The sequence below is a fragment of the Vulpes vulpes genome, chromosome 12 (assembly GCF_048418805.1).
Source record: "Vulpes vulpes isolate BD-2025 chromosome 12, VulVul3, whole genome shotgun sequence".
NCBI classification, from domain to species: Eukaryota; Metazoa; Chordata; class Mammalia; order Carnivora; family Canidae; genus Vulpes; species Vulpes vulpes.
The window spans coordinates 31516604-31521673 of NC_132791.1; the positions used below are offsets into that span (position 1 = coordinate 31516604).

Below are 5070 nucleotides of genomic sequence, written 5' to 3' on the forward strand. Positions count from 1 at the left end.
AGCCAAATCTTGCTCTGAGAGTGCTCCTTTAATGTTTGGAATGCAGTCCCAAAGGGACTTCTCCCTCACAGAGCACCTCCCAGAACAAGAATGGCAGCAGCAGCCATCAGCAGAGCTTTGTGTGTTGAGTACCATTTTCAAGAGGTCTTGCAGGAGCAATGGCACCTCACCTTACTAAAAGGTCTTACTTTAAATTCATTTCCTTCTCCAAGGATATTCAAACCTGCCTGGCAAGACTAGAACACTTCCTTAAAGGCTGACATTCTTCCCTCAGAGACTACTTCACATCTTTTCTCTCCTCAAACCCTCCCAAACCCCTCTTCCTCCCTGCTCACTCTTAAATAGTAACCTTACCTTGTACTCCACTGAGATAATGGAAATAATCAGATGGAACTGTCTTCACTTTCCTGCAAAATGAATCTACAGCCTGTTTTCTCTTCTCCTACAAGGGAAGACCAATCCCTATTTATCAAATGCCAGGCAAAGCAACTGTATTCTATAGACATCCTCTCTAGCTCTCTCAAAGATTTCACTCTCGCAATGATTCCCTCACTCTCCATGAGTTTATTCTCTAAGGTTATTAATATTGGAAAATATACAGGTTTTTTTTTTATCTGACATTTAGAAAAAACAAATCCAAAAAAACCTTGGGGACTTTTCATGTACTGCCAATGGATATCTCTTTTCTTTACTTCCTTCAACCGCCAAACATCTCAAAATTCTTGTCTATATCCACCTCCTTAGCTCCTATCTTATCTTCAACTCACCTCAATTGGATTTTCACTCCTATACATCAATGACTCCAATGAAATAGTTCATCAGGATCTTGTCAGTGATCTCCATGCTGCCAATTTTATAATCCTTTCTCTGTCTCCTCTTGCTTCACTTCTTAGCAGTACATTCACTCTTAACTTTTTAAAAACCTTTTTTCTTGAATTCCAGAACATCATACGCTATTTCATTTTTTTCCCACTCTCATTGATTCTCTCTCAATATTCTTTTTTTTTTCTCTTCTGTAGCCAACTTCTAAATGTTAGAGTATTCTGGGATTGATTCTATAACCTCTTCCTTTATCTCTCATTCATATTCCTCAATAACTCATTCACATTCATTGCTCTAAATACCATATATATTTTCATAACTCTCTAATTTAAATCCCCCATCCTCTCTAAACCTTGGGTTTCAGACTGTATATCTAACTACTTGACATCTTCAATAGTAAAAGTGGTATTAAAAAAAAAAAAAAAAAAACAGAACTCATGCTCTGTACTATACCACCCCGCCACTGCCGACAAAATTTTATCCCTTTCTCATGTCATTTAGTACTACTAAATAACCAAGACAATAGCAATACTAGGCAGCAGCTCGGGCGGCGGGAGGAGCGTCAGCGGCCCAGGCGGCCCAGCTGCAGGAGGCACCAGGCGCGCCCGCCCCGCCGCACGAGGCCCAAGAGGAAGGTCAGCTCCGCCGAGGGACCGGCCAAGGAGGAGCCCAAGAGGAGGTCGGCGAGGTTGTCCGCTAAACCTGCTCACGCAAAAACGAAGCCAAAAAAGGCGGCAGGAAAGGATAAATCTTCAGACAAAAAAAGTGCAAACAAGGGGAAAGGGGGCGCAAAGGGAAAACAGGCTGAAGTGGCTAACCAAGAACCGAAAGAAGACTTACCTGCAGAAAACGGAGAAACCAAGAACCAGGAGAGTCCAGCCTCCGATGCAGCAGGAGAGAAAGAAGCCAAGTCTGACTGATACCATGTACCATGGCTTATCAGTGGTCCCTGTCTCCCTTCTTGTACAACCCAGAGGAATATTTTTATCAACTATTTTGTAAATGCAAGTTTTTTAGTAGCTCTAGAAACATTTTTAAGAAGGAGGGAATCCCACCTCATCCCATTTTTTAAGTGTAAATGCTTTTTTTTAAGAGGTGAAATCATTTGCTGGTTGTTTATTTTTTGGTACAACCAGAAAATAGTGGGATATTGAATGTGGGAGGCTTTGATTGTCTTGGGTGTCAGCTCAACATTCCATAGACGGGGTAGTTTTTATATCCTATAATAAATACCAAGCATACTAAATGGCAATTTGGAGTCAGTCGTGCATTTAATATGTCTTGAACATTTTAAATTTCTTCTATTCCCATGTTGTTTTTGGTAGAATTGTTTCCTAAAGAAAACCACTCCTAGATCTTGGCTCTCCTTGTCAGAATTCTTGTGCACTCTGTAACATCTTGGTTGTGGTAGTCCAGTTTTTCTAGTAACTGTTAATGTGCTGTGCAAGATTGAAAATTTGACTATGTAGTGTATATGATATTAAATTGTGAATTAATGGGACTTAACAAAGTAACAGTGTATCAACATTTGAAAATATTGGTACTTGATATACTGTTAAGGAAAATTTGCCTCCAAATTTTAAGCTGGAAGGTCACTGGAATAACTTTTAGAAAAGGGTCACAACTACATGATTTTTTAGATTTTCAGTACGTACGTTAAGAATTGTGTACAAATTGAAATGTCTGTACTGATCCTCAGAACAACCAATAAAAAAATTATGAGAGAAAAAAAAAGAAAATAGCAATATTAAACAAATAATAAAACTAACATAAATCTACTAAATAACTAAGTCTAAGTATCACTTCTGAATTCTCATTGCCCTTTTATCCAATCCGTCAACAAGTCATATTGGTTCTATGTCAAAGTAGATCTCAAATCTTTCACATCTCTCTCTTTCTCTCTGCTTCAACCTCCTCAAACAAAACCAGCCATCATTTTTTCTTATCTGGACTACAATAATAGCCAAAATATTTTCCCTATTTCCACTGTTGTATTCATATTCTTAGAGACCCAACAGCCAGAAATATCTTTTAAAAAGTAAATTAGATCATGTGGTTTACCTGCTTAAAACATGCCCTGCTTAAAACATGTCTTCCAGTCATTCTAAATGCCCCTTGATCCCCTGCAGGGCCATACATAATCAAGCCCCTGCACAACTCTCAGACTCATATTTTACCACCTTATCCCTTTCTCACTATTTTTCTTATATTCCCTGTGATTTATAATAAGAAATACATATTGGATCTTCATCTCCATTTCTGGCACAGAGCTCCTAGAACCCTTGGAATTTCATAAACAATGAGAATGACAAAAGGCATTTTTGTTACGTTAATGAGGTGCTTTTTGGGAAGCCTCTAGGTCATCTAAGAATGGGGGCTGGTCACCAGAGGAACCAACCATGTGCTTAGAGGGTTGGAACTTTTAGCCCCTACCTGACTTCCCTGAAAAGGGGCGGGGGGGGGGGGGGGGGGCTGGAGGTTGAATCAATTACCATTGGCCAATAATTTAATCAATCATGCCGATACACTGAAGACTTCATAAAAATCTAAAAGGACAAGATTCAGAGAGCTCCCTCATTAGTGAACACATGGAGATCCACAAAAAGTGGTGTGCAAGGAAAAGGCACAGAATTTCCCATACCTTGCCCTATGTATCTCTTCATCTGGTCATGGATTCATATCCTTTGACATCCTTCATAATATACTAGTAATCTAGTGAGTAAACTGGTTTCCTGAATTCCATAAGCTATTCTAGCAATTAGACAAACCAAAGAAGGCGGTCCTGGGAACCTCTGATTTAAAGCAGCCAGTCAATCAGAAGCACAGAACAACCTTCATCTGAAGGGCAAGGTCAAGTGGGGGAGTGTTGAGTGTTGTTGTACTGAACCCTTACCCTGTGGAATCTGATGCTATCTCACACGTAGATAGTATCAGAATTGAGTTGAATTGTAAGACACTCAGCTGGTGTCAAAGAATTACTTAGTGGTGTAGGAAGAAACCCACTTGTCAGAATTAGTGACTGGAATCATATTCCTTTTCCCTCAGCTTCTCTAACTCAGTGGCTCTTTCTCAAAACTTTGCCTTTGTTACTCCTTCAATCCTTCAATCTGGAATGTTCTTCCTCCCCTTCTGATCTTTACTTAGTAGGCTTCATCCCATCATCTAGGTCTTAGCTCAATTGTCAACTCCTTATAAAACTGTCCTGACCACCATCTCTAATGTTGCTCCCTTATACCACTTTGCTATTCAATTTCTACAGGATTGCTCTGTTTTATTTCCTTCAAAGTATTTATCCTTATCTATAATTATTTATCTATTTGGTCTCACTCACTCAACCCCCACCTACCACAATCTATAAGTTTCATGAAAACAAGGACCTTGCCCATCCTGTTCACCAATAACCCATGTGCTAAAAAGTTCCCAGGACAAAATAGATATCAATAAAAATAGGTGTTATATAAATAAACATTTTGGGAGAGTGCCAAAAAAAGGATAGAATGAAAAATCTGAATGAATCTCTTATTAGCCCATGTAAAAGAGAACCTGGTGCCATTTCCAGAACTAATTAGGGCATGCTTTAAGGGGATCTATCACACCAGCATTAACTCCACCATCATAACATGGATATTAAAGGAAATGGACTTCATTTTATATTCACAGACAGCCAAAGCCTGGCTATACCAGCTATATTTGCAACAATTTCAGGCAGGTGGATGTTATTATCTGTATTTTAAAATAGCAATATGAGGTCCAGAGAGATATAATAATGTGCCCAAATCCAATAGCAAATAAATGGTAAAGCTGGGATTCCAACCTCTGTGTGTTTGATTTGAAGGTCCATGTCCTTCCTTGTACTCTAGAAATAATAGACTGCTGAGCATAATGGTGAAGCATCTTCTTTTCTCAAAACACTTATTGCTATTCATGAGCCCAAGGGAGTTAAAAATGTGAATATAGAAGCCGGTCCAGAGGGTTAAGAGGGGGAGGAAAAGAAGAAACTGTGTGTATGAAAAATGCAGCTGATGGGTGTCTTTTCAAATACTATGGTGTCTCAATAGGGCCTGTTGAATCACACATACACATAATCAGTGTAATTCCAGGAGCAAGCCTGCTTGGCTCAGCAGTTTTAATATACAGATCAATTTTGCATTACCTCCTTCTGGCTGTGAGTGCTTATAGAGGGAGGTCATAAAACATTTATTGGGCCAAGGATGCAAATTGAGCAAAGAGTGAATCTTCAATCTGTGG

The 5070-nt window shown here is 39.2% G+C and overlaps 1 pseudogene; it reads left to right on the forward strand.

Annotated features, from left to right (window-relative positions):
- The first annotated feature begins 1259 nt into the window (after positions 1-1259).
- On the forward strand, positions 1260-2533 carry LOC112927605 (non-histone chromosomal protein HMG-14 pseudogene; annotated as a pseudogene).
- The last annotated feature ends 2537 nt before the right edge of the window (positions 2534-5070 follow it).